General features: G+C 38.4%; 1 long non-coding RNA gene across 3 annotated transcripts in view; it reads left to right on the forward strand.

The window, feature by feature from the left end:
• Positions 1-7514: 7514 nt before the first annotated feature.
• Positions 7515-19988, forward strand: part of LOC144578885 (uncharacterized) — a 436319-nt gene continuing 423845 nt past the window's right edge. For all 3 annotated transcript variants that reach the window (XR_013525344.1, XR_013525343.1, XR_013525345.1), the window contains exon 1: positions 7515-7599. This is a non-coding gene — a long non-coding RNA (uncharacterized LOC144578885). The remainder of the gene's footprint in view (positions 7600-19988) is intronic.

Raw genomic sequence — 19988 nt, forward strand, 5'->3', positions numbered from 1 at the left:
GGAATATCTGAGAACTCTCCTTGTTTGTTTACCTTATCATGGGGATCGTGTTCCATGCTGCCTGTTGTCCAGCTGTTGAAAATGTTGTTTCATATATTTTATTGTTTTCTAATGGCTTAAAATGTGACAGTGTTATCACTTTTCAAGGCCAGAAGCACCAGTCCCACTTTTGAAAAAGTCATATTAACTTTTAAATTGTCTTTTAAAATAAACGAAACTCACTACTTAAAACCAAATTATTTTTAACAAACTCTCAGTTGTGTTTAAACACATTTGAAACCTGTATTCTCATTTCACTGAACTGGTTGGAGAGCTTTGTCTAGTGGCCTTAGATACCATAGTTCATAATTTTTTATTTATAAGGCATTTGCTCATTTAGTCACTCTTTCATTCACTCAGTGAATATTTATTTAGATGATAATTATTACATACTCGCCTAGTCATAAAGAGCACAAAATAAAGTCACATCTATGCATTTGAATATTTAATAACAAAAATAGTTTTTTTAAATTATGGAGATGATGCATAATGTCTTTAAACAGCATTCCTTTTCAAGTGGTTATGTGTTCATTTATTTTTGTTTTTATTTATTTATTCATTTTGAGACGGAGTCTCACTCTGTCACCCAGGCTGGAGTGCAGTGGTACGATCTTGGCACACTGCAACCTCCCCCTCCCAGATTCAAGCGATTCTCCTGCCTCAGGCTCCCAAGTAGCTGGGATTACAGACTCACACCACCACACCCAGCTAATTTTTGTATTTTTAGAAGAGTTGGGATTTCACCATGTTAGCCAGGCTGATCTCCAACTCCTAACCTCAAGTGATCTGCGCACCTCCTTAAAACCCCAGCATCTTCCTTCCAACGTCAACCAGCGCCTACAGTTAAAACCCTGGTTAACTGTGTCTGTTTTTGAAGAGCATGTGAATGGAAACATAGGTTCTATAACTCTGTATTATGCTTATGAGATTCATTTGTGCTACCGTATGTAGCAATGCATTTACTTTTATTACTATAAAAATACACTGGCCAGGTGTGCTGCCTCATGCCTGTAATCCCAGCATTTTGGGAGCCTGAGGCAGGCCGATCACCTGAGGTGAGGAGTTTTAGATCAGCCTAACATGGAGAACCCCTACCTATACTGAAAATACAAAATTAGCCGGGCGTGGTGGTGCATGCCTGTAATCCCAGCTACTCGGGAGGCTGAGGCAAGAGAATCCTAGAACCCGAAAGGTGGACGTTGCAGTGAGTTGAGATAAAAAAGCCATTAAAGATATTTTATTTCTGGTACAGATGTTCAGTTATGCGATGAATACATTCTTGGGATCCAATATACAGTATAATGTGTACTATAGCTAATAAGAAACAAAAAATGAAAAAAGATTTTATTTGAAAAGTGTAATAAACTGATTTGAAATATATTCTGATCATGGTAACTGTTCTCTGGATTAAAACATATATATTTAAGTAGAAGCATAGCTGTTCCAGTTTTGTCACTTAGATTTTTCCTCGTTTAATTTAATTTTTGTTGCAGAATTAAAAAGGAGTCATTTAATATTTATTCTTACTATTTAATATTTCATTTATAGCAAATTCATCTGAATTACAAATGAAAATGAATTATTTTAATTTAATCCCTCTGTTTCACATAACCATTAATTGGTAATTTAAAGGAATTTTTCTCAGGGTAAAAGTAGTGAGGGTGAAAAGCATCTAAAAAACATTTAGGGCTAGGCACAGTGGCTTATGCCTGTATTCCCAACACTTTGGGAAGCTGAGGCAGGTGGATCACCTGAAGTCAGGAGTTTGAGACCAGTCTGGCCAACATGGTGAAACCCCGTCTCTACAAAAATTAGCTGTGGTGCCACATGCCTGTAATCCTTGCTACTCGGGAGGCTGAGGCAATCACTTGAACTCGGGAAGTAGAGATTGCAGTGAGCTGAGATCACACCATTGCACTCCAGCCTGGTGACTGAGTGAAACTCTGTCTCAAAAAAAAAAAAAAAAAAACCTCTTAGAAATTTGATATAAGAGAAATAAAGAGTAATATTTGTATTGAACCTGTGAGTACTTTCGTCTTGTCCTCCCCATGAATACATGTCTTCAGTGATTTGATTGCTGTTGCCAAAGCCAAAACCCACCATGTGTTTCTAATTTCATAATGAGAAACAAGGAAACCTGATGACTAGAGACCTCCTCGGTCAAGAAACAGGTAGCTACACCTGAGCAGGCTGGACATAAACTGCAACTCCCTGATTTGTGGATCCTGCCAAGAGCATGTATGGTTAGGCCGCTCCAGGAAAAGGTGAAAAATAGATACGATCCCAATGACCTTCACACTCCTTCTCATAAAAAGAATGACACTTTTTTTTCAAACCTCTTTTGTCCGGAGGTTTAACAAAGAATAAGTAAAAATATATTTCATTCCTTGTTCTGAGGGGGCTGTTTGTAACTAATAAAATGAAATGGAAGAAAATCAGAGAACATTTTGTCATAAAGCAATAGGTGGCCAATGACTATAAGAAAACTAAAAAAGAAAAAACAAAGTTCTGACTTTTAAAAAACTTTGACTTTGGAAGCTATCCATTAAATATTAACTTAAAATAAATGAACACCTGCTTCACAGTGTAAGTTGCACATTTATATGTTAGTGAAAAAACAGGTGTGTATGTTTGTACTTGAACCGTGAGCTTGCTAGACAGAAACTCCAGAGGTATCCCTTTCAACAATGATGGGTGATTTAGAGCAGCAGTCCCCAACCCTTTGGCACCAAAGGCCAGTTTCCTGGAAGACAATTTTTCCAGGAACCAGCAGGTTTGTGGGGACATGGTTTCAGGATGATTCAAGTACATTACATTGATGGTGCACTTTATTTTTATTATTATTACATTGTTATATATAATGAAATAATTCTATAGCTCACCATAATGTAGAATCAGTGGGAGCCCTGAACTTCTATTCTTGCAAGTAGATGGTCCCATCTGGGGGTGATGGGAGACAGTGACGGATCATCAGACATTAGATTATCATAAGGACCGAGTAACCTAGATCCCTCAAATGCGCAGTTCACAATAGGGTTCCCGCACCTCACCTGTGAGAATCTAATGTTGCAGGTGATCTGACAGGAGGTGGAGCTCAGGCAGTAATGGGAGTGATGGGGAGTGGCTGTAAATACAGATGAAGCTTGGTTCGCTCACCTGCCACTCACCTTCTTGTGTGAACGGGTTCCTAACAGGTGGTGGACTGATACGGGTTCATGGCCTGGGTGTTGGGGACCCCTGCTTTAGAGGAATAGGACTATAAAGGGGAAATGATCATATATATGTATTTTGATATTATTGTAAAATGTTAATAAGGGTTTTACAAAACTTCACTTAGCACACTTGTTGCAGGCCTTACTGTTACAATTCCATTTCTTTTGAAATCCAGCCAGTTGTTTATTTTGCAGCTACTACTGACACCTTTCAAAAGTTCATGAATTATTCAAGGCTTAAAAACTGCCCACGAGCAATCTTTTGGGATTGGAAAATAATAAAAAGCTACACCTAGTTCTGTTTTTGCTTTAAGGGCACAAACCCCACCTGTATCTGGACAACATTTCTTTTTTCATCGCACGCAGTTTTGCATAATGAAGTACTTGGTCATCAAGTACATTGACTACTTGAGTAGAGCCAGCTCTACCAAATACTCTTCATGAAATGCATGAGCAAAAAGTCCAAGGCCCATGATATTCCTGACGTTTTTTTTTTCCTTCCAGATTCGCTTTTCTTTATTTTGTTGACTACAAACCATACTGCCAGTAGGGGCAGGACCTGCTGCTAGGCAGGTTTCATCAGCTCCGATTCTGTAGATCCCCCAGATTGTGAGGTTGGCTAGGGTTTTGATAAATGAGGCCTGATAAAGAGCGGAGGCTGACTGTAATGAGAGTTTTAATCCTATCCCGCCAGGCCCTTACCTTATCATCTTATCAGATGAGGCTGAACAGATGCCAACAGGTAAGTTTAGTTAAAGATGAAGATCATTCTTTGGATGGCATCTACCAGGTAGAAAAGCTGGCCACTAGACCAAGTGAGGCCCAATACGCTAAATAAACTGCAGACCCTTTGGGAGGACCACATGCCCTAGGGGAACCTGAGGACAGGAATCTAACCTATAACAATTTATATTTTTAAAGAATGGTATACACGTGTCTTTTGTATTATTTCAGCAACACTTGAAATATTTTCCTATTTATTATACGTGACAATATTAACAACTTGAGCTTAATCACTGAAAGAAAGAATTTCAAAATAACAAATATCAGATGCAATATTAATCTGTTTATTTCTGTGTTAGAAAAGTGAAGAGTGGTCTGGATTATTCAGATAACAGGTACTCAAAAACTCTATTAACTGAGTTTAGGATATTTTTTTTCCCTAAAATATTGCAAATGCATTCTTTAAAAAACATAATAGTTGATGTAATTAGGCAAAAAAGAAACAAAAGGCATTCAAATTGGAAAGAAAGAAACAAAAATGGCTCCGATATGATAGAAAACGCAGAAAAGCCCAAAACATGTTCAATAAAAGCTCTGAATCAATAAATGAGCTTAGCAAGATCACAGGATACATGGCTAACATGCAAATGTCAATGGTATTTCTATATGCTAGCAATGAACAATGAGAATTTGAAATGTTAAGAAATGCATTTACAACAGCACAAAAATCGTTATGAATCTAGCAAAGTACATGTGTAACCTATGTGTTGACATACTGCAATGTGCTAATAAATAAAGCAGGGAAATAAAACGAGGCTAAAAGAAATGGAGAGATAAGCTGTGTTCATGAATTGGAAGACTCAATATGTTCATGAATTGGAAGACTTGATATTATTAAGATGTCAATTCTTAACAAAATTGACAAGGGATATTGATAGAAAAATTGGGGAAATCTGAATAAATTCTCTAGTTACAAAGGAAGCAAAACAAAAAATGGGCTTATTTCTTCTAGTTAGAGAAAGTGTGTATAACATTGCATAATATCAGAACACACAACAAATTATAAGTAAACCTCATATTTGTTTCAGTTATTTAATTGATAAATTATATATAGTAAATAGAGATCTATTATTCACTGTTTTGTCCCTGATACAGATTCAGCATTTCCATCAAGGCAAATTAATTTTTTGAAGAATCACAATTAAATAACTTGTATGAAGCACTAGGTGTGCCCAAATAGCAAATAAAATACTGGAAAAGTGATGTCAAAGATGGCATTTTACACCAAGAAGTGATTGTTGATCTGCAATCCATGTCAAAATGTAATGGTCAAAATATTTAACCTCAGATACAGTACGATTTCGTGGTTTCATTTTTCCCTTAAGTAATGCATTTAATTGTTCATGGTATATGAAATATTTGTGCAATCAGAAAAGAATCAAATTAAAACAGGGCTTCAAATGACTTAATTTTCCAATAAAGCAACAAACATACAAGGTATCATGTTTCTCTACTGGGTGCCAGAAACAATGCTTGGCACCTACAGGAGATTAAAAAGTGAGGAGCGTTAATTTATACTCCATTGCCCCCTCCCCAAATCAAATAGTTATATTTTATATTCTTGCTGAGGGAATAAAGCATGTATATATAAACAAATAGGAAATGGTCATAAAAACAGATAGTACATATGGTTTCCACTGTATAGATACTTTCTGAAAATGGTAATAAGACCTATCTTGAGAGTTAATCATGAAAATTAATTGACATTTATATTAAATGAGTATGTAAATTGTTATGAGTGTTGCAAATGTTAGTTTATTTCATTATTATTAGGAATATTATTATATGAAGGGGTAGAATAATGGAGAAAGCACGGAATTTGATGTTACACACACTTGACAAAGTTTGGCTCTAAAGCATGCTAGGTGGGTGATTAAAGTTATTTCTTTGAGCCTCAATTTCCTCCTATGTGAAGTGGGAATAACTTTTTACCTAATAGGGTGGAACAGATGACAGCATAATATGCTTTACATTTGGTGCTTGTCACTGAATCTTGCACATCATAATAGTAGTTTGAGGAATGTTAACATCCTTTCTCTTTCTTGTTATTGTAAGTGATTCATTACTAATTTGTCATGAAGATGTTGTCCTTCCGCTTGTCTGCTTTATTTCTAACTTGTTTCTCTGTGGGTAAACAGGCTGGCAAAGGCTAAAGAATCATTGGGGAATTTATCTCAAAATTTTTATTTTTTGGACCTGAGAACGATATTTTTAAAAGTAGCCTCTGGGATTTTCCCAGTCCCTGCATTTCTGTTTCTGTCTCTGCCTTCCTTAGAGTGATCCCATTCCAGGCTGATGGTGGCTCAACTACCTCGGCCTTTACAGTGGTGCCTTAGCTGCCGAGGTCCTGCATACAGTGCTTCCTCATTTTGAGCCTATGGAAACATTTTTAAACTTCTCATTGTAATGATTGCCCATTGGGATTAGAGGATAAGGAAAAACAGATATTAGCCTGCATAAAGAAATTTCTACAGAATTTTGTCCTGGATAGCAATGACAAGTCTAGGATTAGGTATTGTGCATGTTTTTAAATGTAAAGTAAATGAGAAATGAAATCATGCTAGCCAGCAAGTCCCGGGTACAAGAAGATTATTGATTTCTAAATGTTGGTTAGTTCTTCTTCTAAGATAAAATATTTAAATTAGTGATAAATTGGAATTTCACTTCTCTGTCCATGTCTCAGGAACCAGTGAAAGATAAGTCAGTTCTTTTGGGAGGCCGAGGCAGGTGGATCACCTGAGGTCAGGAGTTTGAGCCAGCCTAGCCAACATGGCGAAAACACGTCTTTACTGAGAATACAAAAAAATTAGCTTGGTGCGGTGGCATCTGTAGTCCTAGCTACTTGGGAGTCTGAGGCAGGAGAGTCACTGGAACCTGGGAGGCAGAGGTTGCAGTGAGTCAAGATTGAGCCACTGCACTCCAGCCTGGGCAACAGAGCGAGACTCTGTCTCACCCCCCCCACCTCCCCCCCCAAAAAAACAAACAAAAAAGGGTAAGTCAATTCTGATATAACCACTTTTGGATGAGGTGAAACAGCTGGGAGCTGGCTTTGCTCACGTGGATGGAGCCACAGGATGGTGAGGGGCTGCTATGGGAAGTAGGAAATAGGAGGTGGAAAGTGTGGCTTCCTCAAAGGGGTGAGCCCTGGTCACAAACTGGGGTGGTTGCAGTTATTGATATAAACATCCCCTTTTAGATGATGGCCTGAATATTTTTCCTACTCTTCTCAATCTTGCTCTGAATAAAAACGTTGAATAAAAATCCATTTTTTGTTTTTCCTTAACCTCTAATCCCAGTATGCAATCATTAAGATATGGTTTGGCTGTGTTGCCACTTAAATCTCACCTTGAATTGTAATAGTTCCCACGTGTCGAGGGTGGGGCCAGGTGGAGATTGTCGAAGCACATACTGTTCTTGCGTTAGTGAATAAGTCTCGCGAGATCTGATGGTTATATAAATGGGAGTTTCCCCTGCCCAGGCTCTCTTGCCTCCAGCCGTGAAAGATAGGCTTTGATCATCCTTCTCATTCTGCTGTGATTATGAGGCTTACCCAGCCGTGTGAACTGTGAGTTAGTTAAACGTTTTCCTTTATAAATTACCCAGTCTCGGATATGTTGTTATTAGCAGCATGAGAATGGACTAATACGTGTTACAATGAGAAATTAAACATATTTTCCGTAGGCTCGAAGCAAGCATTATACAGGACCTCAGGAAGTACAACACCCTTTAAAAGGCCAAGCTAGCTGAGCCACCATCGGGCAGTGGTGAGACCATCCTTTCCCTCTAAGGAGAGTAGAGAGAGAAACAGAAATTCAAGGGCTGGGTACATACCAGGGGCGACTTTAAAAAATATCCTGCTTATGTCCAAAAAAAAAAAAAGAATAGGAAAAACAACAGAATTTGAGGTAATTTCCCCAATGACTAGTCTTAGCTAGTCTATTTACCCTCTGAGATAATTTGTCAGAAACAAAGCTTCAAACATCCTTAGAGATCTCGAGGGAGTCATTAATATCGCATTTACATCTGTGCCAAGGGAAAGCATGCCAGGACCCTTGGCCAGCTATGCTCTGGGCCAAGGTCAGAAAATGAGAATGAGGTTAATTCTTTGTTTCCTAGAGCAGTGAGGAGGACTCTTTCACTTTTTAAAACACCCTATGCAGAAATAGTTCAATTTGGTAGCTAGGTGTAGCTAAATTAGGAAAAAGTAAAACATACAATTTTTCCAAATTATTTAAAATAAGCTCTTTTACATGAATTTACGTCAGAAACCCCTCTTCACTAACACTCATGCCTAACTGCACATATGTGCTGTCTCTTGGTTTTGGAGTTTCTCAAAGAATCATAGACAGATGGGAAGGAGGTGGACCTTGATAGAAGCAGAGAAGGAAGAATAGAGGGAGAATGTGTGACTGACATGCTGCGTTTGTGACTTTTAATTTTCTGATTTAATGAAATACATCAGTGTACATTTGCTTCATTTGTGTGTCAAAACTATAACCCCTCTTCCCACATCAAGGCATCTAAGGGCAAGGAATGTGACTACTTCTGAAATAGATTCAGGCATCACAAGAACTAGCCTCAATATTTAAAGCTGTTCAGTTTCTTTCTGCATTTTCACAAATACCTCAACTTTATCTTTTTTCTCTAACTAGACTGTTAGACTGTTTTTCTTAAGCAGCAGCATTTAGTTTTTAAAAGAAAGTCATACAGTTCTGTTGTTTTTTCAAGGTTTGCATTGGGTCTGACAATGCAGCAAAATCCTGCTTATATTTTTAAAAGGAATGTGCTCGCATTCACTTACGTAATACCACCGCCAGCGGGGAGAATTAACAGTTGTTTTCCACTTTATTGGTTAAGTGGATCTGTGCAAGGAGGCCATAAATCTATTGTTTCTGTAGAAAATTGTGATTCTCATTCCCAACAGCTGATCTCCTGGCAGACTTTTTGATGCCAACAAAATAGTGAATTAAAAGGTTGTGTTTATAGTTAAATACTGTAGTACTCCATATAGGTATGAGAGATGACATGAGGATGACTAGGAATTCATACTGGCTGGAATGTCAGCAGAAGTCTTTATAGAGTGTGATGATTTCATGTGATCTTTGAAGGATAATTGTAGTTTAAAAATATTTAGATGAGAAGCTTGAAGAGTTTATTTGTTTTTTTTTTGCAGCTGGGAGAGAAGAGATTAAAGGCAGATAATTAGAATGAACATCTTGTTGAGATTTAGGGAAATCTCACTGACTAGACTGAAAAATTCTTGTTTGAAGAAAGAATTGGGGAAAGAATTTGGGAATGAGTTTTGGGAAAGAAGGTTGGGGTTTGGTTAGATTATGGTTAGGAATTGTACTGAGATTGAGTCTGAATTTTGTATGGTCTGTTTCTGGGTAGAGAAGTGACAAATATGTGGTTAGGAAGATTAATCATTTTAAAGATATATTCAGGGAAAAATTGGAGAGGAAAGAGACTGGTGTCTGATAAATCAATTTCAACTTAGCCCGGCTTAGCTGAGCAATTCTTTCCTTTTTTCTTAAACAATTTCATGGAAAGATCCCTAAAGAAGCAGGTGCACATCAGCCCTTTGTACTATAAACCCTCAGTTCTGACTGTTGACTTCTGGAAGATTACCTCACCTTTTTTTATTGAGAAGATAAAAACTGTAAATTGTGAACTCCCTTTTTTTCTCTACTTTTATTGCAATGGACTATATTTGTTTTTCCTTTACGGGCTGAAGGATGTGTATTTTACATTCTCCCCTCCCCTTTTTCTCCCTTCCCTCCCTCCCTCCCACCCTCCTTTCCCCTTCCTTTCCTCCCTCCCTCCTTCCCTTTTCCTTCCCTCCCTCCTTCCTTTCCTCCCTCCTTCCTTCCCTCCCTCTCTTCCTTCCTTCCTTGTGTCTCTATCATCTGTCCTTCTAATTCATCTCAATCATCTGTTTTCCCTAAGCCCTCTTCTTTACCTTCATATATTCTAGATAGTCTTCCTCACTTTGAGGCAGCTTGCTTTCATGTCTCTCTTTAACTCATTTGATAGAGACTGTTTAACTTCTGTTTGCAATGCAGTTATAATCTTTTTGTATCCTTTAACTTTCTGAAGTTCTTAATAATTACCCTATTTGTTTCTCACCATTCCTGGTCATCTCTCTATTCACCTTATTCTTTATGTTTACTTGGCATAATCACTTGTCTTTTTAAAAATTAGGATTTTTGTCAGTTTGTTTAAAAAATTGAAACATTATTGAATATGTCTCTCTATAATTTAGAGTTATTCTTTGACAACTTAAAAAAATTCTTTTTGTTCTCCCCATGCCCTAAGTCTGGTGGTAAGTTCAGTGAGTTCCCAAATCTTTTCTATCTACATACAGAAGACTTCAGATATCAACACGTCCCAGACTAGATGGATTAAGGATAATATCAGAGGTAGAAAAAGATCAGCTTCTTGGTTACTGGATGAAATATAAGTAAAGGTTAACAATGGTCCTCCTTGCTTCCTACCTTCTTCCCAAGTCTGAGTGAGGAGAAAAAGAAAAGTCCCTACCTATGTGATTGTGTAGTGCAAGCTTTATTCTCACTAACCCAGGCAGCATGCAGAGTGTGCTGAGTGTGAAGAGGAGATGGTGAGTGAGTTGTTTTAGCAGCCAGTGATTCCCCAAGGATACTTACTGAGTCCTTTCTGTTCCTATTGGAGGAAGACAACATTTCCATGCTGTTAGCATGTGAAACTATAGCGGGGCAGACCATACACGTGCCTCCATTTGTTGGTTAACTGACTTATATTTCTGACTTTGAGAGTGGTCAGGCATTTATTGGCTTAGAAAGCTCATGCCTAAAGAATGCACATATTCTCTAAAATAGTAATGCAGCTGCTTTTAATTTTCAAACATAGACTTGACACCTAGACACAAAACATGGCATGACAGTCAAATTGCAACAGTCAACCTTATATTTAGGGCATTCGAAGTTTCACTAATTTAGCGGATAGTCTGATGACCAAGGAAAGATCATCTCATTACAAAGTGGTGTTTCCTTAAAAATGTCAACTTCCAAAAAGATACTGTCCCTAAAATTTCTACTAAGATATTATGTCATTAAGTCTTCTCCAGAGAAACAGAATCAATAAGATATATATCTCCTATATAACTAGTATATTTAGTTCCAGTTTTTCCCAGAGATTTATTTGAAAACATTGGCTTATGAGATTATAGGGCCTGGAAAGTTCCAAATTTGTAGGATGGGCTGGTAGCTGAGGATTCAGACAGGAGCTGATGTTTCAGTCTTGAAGCCAAATGTCTTCCTCCTCAGGAGTACCTCAGTTTTGCTTTTAAGGCCTTCTAACTGATTGAGGCCTACTCCCATTACTGAGAATAATCTTTACCCAAAGTGAACTGATGGCAGATAACGATATCTAAAAAATACCTCAGCAGCAACATTTAGACTAGTGTTTGATTAAATCACTAGGTACTGTAGTCTAGCCAAGTAGACACGTCAGACTGACCAGGACGCATTTTCCTCAGGAACAAGTCTACTTTCCAATCTTTACACTTCAAATATTTGAAAATTTATAATGTTAAACTCTACATGAAATAGTTCATCGAATGTTCATATTTATTTTCTTTTCCTCATATATCTCTAGATTTATTCACTCTAACAGACACATTCTAAGTGACTTCTATACACTTGGCACTGGCAAGGTGCAAGGCTGCATGTACACTGGGAAGCATGCCCGCCCTTCAGGGGCTTGCTACCGTCATCCCTGTGTGGGTTCTTCAGCCTGATGTTGAAATTATTGCAATAAAACCGTTCAGTTGGATGTTGCCTCCCCTTCATCCTCTTCCTTGTGTTGTCTGGGGGGAATCACTGCATGATTTAATAGGCTGTCAGAAATCAGTATTAGTTTGTACATGATTGACCTAAATCATAATTCCTTTTTTTTTTTTTGCCTGAGATTTGTCTGTGTGTAAATTTGCTACCTAGGTACAAATACGCAGTTACTTAACTGTTTAAATTCATACTAACATTTATAGTGTTTATTCTTGTTGGAATGAGCATATAATTTGTATTTCTACATATAAGAATATTGGAAAATAGTAAATTTTCATGAAGTAATTTAAGAGCAAACATAAATTTGCATCTACATGTTGTTATTCTTGTCTTCCTTAGCTCTCAAAAACCTAGTAGTTCATAAACCCAAAACATACACACATGAGTAAGTTTTTAAAATTGGTACATAATATTTGTGTGTATTTATGGAGTACCTATGATATTTTGTTACATGAATAGAATGTGTAATGATAAAGTTAGGATATTTATAGCATTCATTCTCTTCATTATTATTTCTATGTGTTAGGATCATTTCAAGGTCTGTCTACTAACTATTTTGAAAAGTATGGTACACTCTTGTTAAATGTAGTAACCCTATATGACACTTCTAGAAATCTAGAAATCTTTCTTGATTTAATTCTAAGAATCTGAGTTGCTTTCCACTACCATTTCGTAAGTCCAAACATCAGCTTCTTCCTCGGGGCTGATTTGCAAGGAGAAGAATGAGGAACAGCAGGACTCTTAGGAGCTGCAAAGGTAATTTGCTTGTTTAACTATTGTTAAGGGCAGGAGGAACAGCCAGGCCAAAATGGTCTGTGCTTTGCATAGCAACATGGCTATTAGAATATGGGCTACCAGCCCATTTTAAAAGTGGGGAAAAAATAAAACAGGATAAAAAAACAAGTAAAGAAAACCTGAAATTGAGCAGCATCTTTAAGACAAATATGAGACTAGAATACCTATTCACTGAGAAAGATCCATTCATTTCATTGCTTTTTCTTTAAAACATTTTCTACTTTGATAAAATAATGCAACAATTTCTGTTCTCCCTTGAATATCTAGTTAGTAATATGAATGTCTTTGCAAAGAGAAAATGGTAATATAAAAATCTCATATAGCCAGTCTCAGGTTCCAGGTGCTATTTTTTTCTGTCCATTTCTTTTTCTACTAGATGTGCAGTCCATTAATCTGATATTTAAGAATGGCCTATTGTGAATGTTCTCAGGTGACTGTAGTGAATCTAATCTTTATTAGTGTAAACTCCTTTATATATTACATAATTAGCATTATTTCTATATCCTGGTGGATAAACTAAAATATTAACTTCTTTTTTGATAGTTACATTGCATTTTTCCAATGAATAATTCTGAGCAATAAGTTTTTCTAGGCACTGTCTATGAAGCAGCTACAGGTTGTGTATTATTTTATTAGTCATGGTGACCTTAACTGATATGAGACATTTCAGAATTAATTTATGCCCTGCACCAAGTAACAATGTTTAAATTACTTAACTCCTAAATATTTCAAACAGTGCAACCATCAATCAAAGCTAAATGTTATTAAAATTAATGCCTTGAGGAAAACGGGGAATAGGAGTACTAGGTACAAGATGGTCTGGTTCTCTCCTGGCAAATTTCTATGCATATTAAACATTTAAAAAAATTGGCTTTGGTTTGCTTCAGCTTTTAGAATCATTTAATTGAGATAACTTTTTTAAAAAAAATTTTACTTGTCTCTACAAAATTAAATGGCAGAGAGCTATTTGGGGGTCATTATACTAGAATAGCGATGGGTGCAAATCCCAAAGCTGAGCTGTAAAACTACAGCACATGTTAAGATGTTGTCTACAAAGATTCAGTTCTGATCCTGGAGCCATTGAATAGGTCTCTTTCTTGGAGTTTCTTCTCTTAGAACTACCCTAAGCTCCTGGGGATAAGGAAGGGCCACAGTTTCAAGGAAGCATCTCAGGGCCCTACTGATCACTGATGAGATACCTGCATTTCCCTGCCCATTGAGTTGGGTTTTGTGGCCCTTGTTGTTGTAGAGTCTGCTCTCATCTTTGGCATGACTAAGAATCTGGGTGCCCAGCACCGATTCTTAAGAGGTGCCCCACAGACCCACACCACTGAGGGCCTCAGGAGGGAATGGAAATGAAGACAGAGCAGAAGCCCAGACTGCCCCCTGAACTGAGTCCTCCTCCCCTGAGAGCATCAGACTTGGATTTCTGAGGCACCAGGAACATCTCTTCACTTCGCATAGGCTTCAGAGGTGCTCATGCCCCTCCCTTCCCTTCCCTCCCCCTCCCCCTCCCCCTCCCCCTCCTTCTTCCCTTCCCTCCCCTTCCCTTCTTCCCTTCCCTTCCCTTCCCTCTCCCCCGCCCCCGCCCCCAATAAAAGGATTTAGTCTTTAAAAAAGACTTTCCAGCCAGGAGCAGTGGCTCATGCCTGTAATCCTAGAACTTTGGGAGGCTGAGGCAGGTGGATCCCTTGAGGTCAGGAGTTAGAGATGAGTCTGGCCAACAAGGCAAAACCCTGTCTCTACTAAAAATGCAAAAATTAGCAGGGCATGGTGGTGCACACCTATAATCCCAGCTACTCAGGAGGCTGAGGAAGGAGAATTCCTTGAACCCAGGAGGTGGAGGTTGCAGTGAGCTGAGATTCTGTCAGTGTATTTCACTTCAGTCTGGGCAACAGAGTAAGACTGTCTCAAAAAAAAAAAAGCTTTCCAAAATACCTAGATAGTAAAAAAAAATAAAATCTGTGTTCCAAAAATCCTGAAGGCAAGAAATTAGAAACTGTTGGAACCTTGATATGAGTGGGAATATGTGGGAAGTATAATTAATGAATACTAAATTGATATTTTAATTAATATGTCAGCATAGAATCCTGCTAAAAGACTTTTTATCTGCACCTTAAAAGTGCAGAGCTAATTTTGTGTCTTTTTGAGACTTTAGATTTCAGCTTTCTCTTTCCCTTAGCATGGCCTGCCATAGGAATCTGAACTGATGTTAAAACAAGAAAAGAATATCTCTTAGTACGTTAACCAGTATTCAAATTAGTGACTGAAGGAAACTGGGCATTATAAATGGAAATAACTCAATGCACTTGTCATATAGACACCATAAGGCTTAGCTGAGAAGGAGCATAAAATCTTTGAACCATAGACCCAAGAGAAGAGAAGATAAACTGTTATAATGGTCATAAAACTGTGTGAGAACAGGATTTTGATGGAAAAACAGATGTGACAGCTCTGTGTAGAGAAGGCTCCTGATTTTGCATGGTTCCTGAATATTCGGTTACATGACTTGAAATATTGATGTTTTTTGCTTCTTAGTTTGCATTCCTTATTAATTCAAAACATGTTAGTGCGCTTGTATCTGTTACATTTATACAGACAAAAAAGGAAAAACCATATGTTACAAAGTATACCTTTATATGGTTTTTTGTGATATAAAGAGAGGTAGGAGAGAATGAACCTTTAGTGAACATTTGCTATGTATTGGGCTCTTGGAAGTGACTTCAAATAACTTATTTAGTCCTCATAATGAGATATGAAGGAATATGTATTTCTGTGTTACAGAAATGGCAAACAAGGCTTAGGTGGGAGTAGTAGATACTCCACACTGTCCTGATGCTCAAAATGTAACATTTTGACTTTGTTGTGTACTGAAGGTTTGCAGGTTTTTCAATCCTTCCTGCTCATTTGTAAAGTGAAAAATTGCTAAGTTTGAGTGTGTTACGTACTTAGATGTTCTATATTTAATTTTAATTTGTTGGTTTATAATCTTAGAATGAGACTAAAGTTTCCCATACATACCTGGCTGTAAAGATCATAAATATTAGTTGTGGCATTTCCTAAAAATACAGATATTTGGGGAAGACCTATCGAATCAGACTTTCCAGGTGATTCTTAGGATTGTCATCATCAGACTGGTATGCACTCATTGTCTTGGGCTAGCTGAGTGCTACTGGGCAAGGACCATGGTTATAATCCTGACACCTAACCCCCACCATCACCCACCCAACAGATCCCTATGCAGCTTCACTGGCTAGTTATGGGCCTCATAAATGCTGTCTTAACACACTGAGTTTGCTAAGTTTCAAGTAGGGTATATGAAACAACAAACCTGGAACTTCTAACGTTTAGTATGAGAAAGAGAATTTCTAAGTGAGCCTAGTGGTTTCCTTTGGGCTTCCTCTAGTTCATTGATCTGATACCACGTCTACCCCAAGAGAATCATGTGCTTCTCATCAGCAGTAGTTTGAAGTGGGAACTGTTTCCTCACATTTCTTTTAAGATCAAGAATAACAGGTTGAGGCTTGCAAAAAGGCTATTCTCATAAAAAGGAATGAATTAACAGCATTTGCAGTGATCTGGATGAGATCAGAGACTTATTATTTCTCACTTATGAGTGGGAGCTAAGCTATGAGGAAGCAAAGGCATAAGACTGACTCAGTGGACTTGGGGGACTCCAGGGGAAAGGGTAGGAAGTGGGTGAGGGACAGGAGGCTACAAAAAGGGCGCAGTGTACACGGCTTGGGTGATGGGTGCACCAAAATCTCACAAATCACCATGAAAGAACTTACATACCAAATACCACCTGTTCCCCAGGAACCTCTAGAAGGGAAAAATTTAAAAAGTGATAGTATGGAATACAAATGCTTTCCATAAAAAACAAAAATGGCTTTGCTGAAATCTAAGGAGGTGGAGGGCTTGGAACAAGAGGGCGTAGGAATAAAAATATCTGGCATACACCGTTAATAATGGAGGTGTACACCAAAGCATATACAGTTCCATTTCCATTCGGTCCCACTAGGTCATTCCCAGGACACACAGAATGATTCCATTCCATAAGCTGCCTATAACTTGAACTTTGAAGGATGCTTACAAATTTTCTAGATTTCTTATTTTTTTAGCCTACCTTTCTACACTGTTTTATGACACTGGGCTAGGAGTGCAGTCAGCACCTTTTCACTTGGTAACCAAGACAGAGTCCCGAGACACTGGCTTTCTCACATTCTGAATGTCTCTGGACTGAGGCAAATGTCTCATCCCCAGATGACTTCTGTGTGAAAGGCCTCATTTTCCAGGGATGCACCAGCCCCTTACATCTAAGATCTGTACTCTTGTTTGCTCAGATGTACAAAAACCTTAAAGGCACTGGAAGTACCATAAATATAGTGCTACTATATCCCAGGAGAGGGGAGGAGCATTCCTCCAGGAGTTCCCTCTCCTCTCCTGTTGATTATCCTGGTTTTCCTCCTGATTGTCTTCTATGAAAAGACAGGACACTCTTTCCTCAGAAGACTGGCTTCCTCAAGAGAAATGACCCTTGTACTGCTGAGGTTATGGAATCTAACCTCCACATCCTCCATGAACTCTAAATAGTGCTACTGCTGAACTCCTCATTGAACAAAGCCATTACGCTGCCTTCTCAAGGCTGTTGGACTAGTTACAGATGGTTTTAATCATCTTCCACTTATGAGGTTTCTGTAAAGTTGTCTGAGATTCTCATTAACCCCAGTCTTCACAGATGGCTAACAAAGGCCACAAAGTTGTAAGCTGTTAGCTGCTGCCCTGGGCCCTTGTTGCTGCGTAAGAGAACCTTGCTGACTTGTCTCATTCCTATTAACACCAAGGAGGATTGACAGGTCTCACGACCTTCGGGAACTGTTACTGTTGTGGCTGCCTCTAATGCAGCCCTGAGCCCTCCTATAATGCCTGGTGGCTGTCACAGCCAGGGCCAGGGAAACTGAATCCTTTAAAGTCCAGGGAAACTTAATCCTTTAAGAAATGACCTGGAAGTAAACAGTCACCCAGTCCTACATCAGAGAAGTGACACAGAAGTCCTTAGCTTGTATAAATTTAACTTCAAATCAGCTTTGTGCCTGCACGCTCCGTGCTACCCTCTTGTCTGTCATGGTCTGTCTCCTTGATCGCCCATTTGCTTCTACCATCTAATTTTGCACACTGGCTGATGAGGCTTCTCTGGTTCGTAGCCCCTGCTTCCCTTCCTTGCTTCTTTCCTTATTTCAATAACCACTGAATCAATTCCTTAACTTCTGTTCTTTCAAATCTGTATTCTACACTATGTCTGGTACAATTTTTCTGAACTTCAAATTTTCAAGTACAAGCTCCTGTTCACACTATTTTTATGACTCCCCTGTGCCTGCAAGATGAAGCCAAAGCTCTTTGATGTGTTACACAGAGTCCCCTGGGTCTGAACCCCTCCCTAGTGTCCTGTCCTCTCCCTTCCATTCTAATGTTTGAGCCATCACTTCCTCTTGTGAATTCTCACCACGCATAATTTCCATTGCGTGTGTCCTTATCTCTTCCTAGAATGCCCATCTCTCTTCTGTCTTCCTGGAAACACTGTTCATGATTAAATCTCTGCCGAGACATTACTTTTTACATGAAGTACTACCTGCCTTCCAGTCTCCATTAATTGTTTTCTCCATGGTACCACTTATGAATCTCATAGGCATTTTGGCTTTTATGTGCATTGTACAGCACAGGTTTATTAGTTTACAAATAGTTTTAAAAGTCTTTTTAAGCATCTTTTTTTTTGAAGGTACATAGATGTTTATATTTTTGAGGTGTATGAGATGTTTTGATACAGGCATACAATGTATAATCACATCAAGGTAAATGGGGTATCCATCTCTTCAAGCATTATCCTTTCCTTGTGTTATAAACAATCTTTTAAACTCTAGTTATTTTTAAATTGCAATAAATCATTGACTGTAGTCACCCTGTTGTGCTATCAAATACTAGGTCATTTTCATCTATGTTTTTATCCCAATTAGCCATTCCTCCTTACCCCACCTTCCATCACCAACTACCCTTCCCAGCCTCTGGTAGCTATCATTCTACTGTCTATCTCCATGAGTTCAACTGTTTTAATTTTTAGCTCCCACAAACAAGTGAGAACATGGAAAGTTTGTCTTTCTGTCCCTGGCTTCTTTCACTTAACATAATGACCCCAGTTGCATCCACGTTGTTCGGAATGACAGGATCTCATCCTGTTTTATGACTGAATAGTACTTCGTTGTTTATAGTATGTTTGCCACATTTTTTTTTTTTGTTCATCTGTTGATGAACACTTAGGTTGCTTCTAAATCTTGGTTGTTGTGAACAGTGCTGCAATAACCTTAGAAGTGCTAATATTTCTTCAGTATACTGATTTCCCTTTATTATTGTTATTTTTTTTGGTGTATTCCTGGCAGTGGGATTGCTGGATCGTATTACCATATAATCTATTTTTAGTTTTTTAAGAAACCGCTAAACTGTTCTTCACAGTGGTTATACTATTAGGTTGGTACAAAAATAATTGTGGTTTTTGCCACTGAAAGTAATGTCTCTGTGACACGCTGGTGACCATTCAGAGGAATAAGTAAGAGAAGAGGAGTAAGTATTTCATTTTCTAATAGTTTTAGTTCCCAACATTTAAGAAATTCTGGGAAGAGGTTGTTCAGCTCCATCCACTGCCTAGTATATACTGGCAAGAAGGAAGGAGGTGGTTTTCCCATTACAAGTAATGTCAAAAATCATAATTAGATTTGCGTCAACCTAATAATTGACTATACAGTATACAAGGGTTTCCTTTTCTCCACATTTTCACCAGAATTTTACTGCCTGTCTTTTGGGTTAAAGCCATCTCGCTGAGGTGAGATGATAGCTCATTACATAAAATCTACCTTTCTTATCAGACCTTGTTGATGAAAGTGGAGACTATGTCCATCGCAGCATGGTGTTGAGCAGGCTGTAGACACTGAACTAAACTTAAGTACCTACTCCTTGTTGAACTGAATTTCAAGAAAAGCACCTGTTTTTCAGACCTCATATTGCTGAAACATCACTCCTTTCCATTGTGACTTTAAGACCTGACCTCCTCTAGAAGGCAGACCTGTGAGGTATGAATTGGTATTTTTCATTCTAACCCCCTCCTTCCCTCTTGCCAACATATACTAAGCAGTGGACAGGGCTGGACAACCTCTCCCTAGAATTTAGATACTGGATACTAGAGCTATTAGAAAATGAAATGCTTGACCAGGCATGGTGGCTCACACCTGCAGCCTTTGGGAGGCCGAGGCTGGCAGATCATGAAGTCAGGAGTTTGAGACCAGGCTGGCCA

Source organism: Callithrix jacchus, chromosome 13 (assembly GCF_049354715.1).
Source record: "Callithrix jacchus isolate 240 chromosome 13, calJac240_pri, whole genome shotgun sequence".
NCBI lineage: Eukaryota > Metazoa > Chordata > Mammalia > Primates > Cebidae > Callithrix > Callithrix jacchus.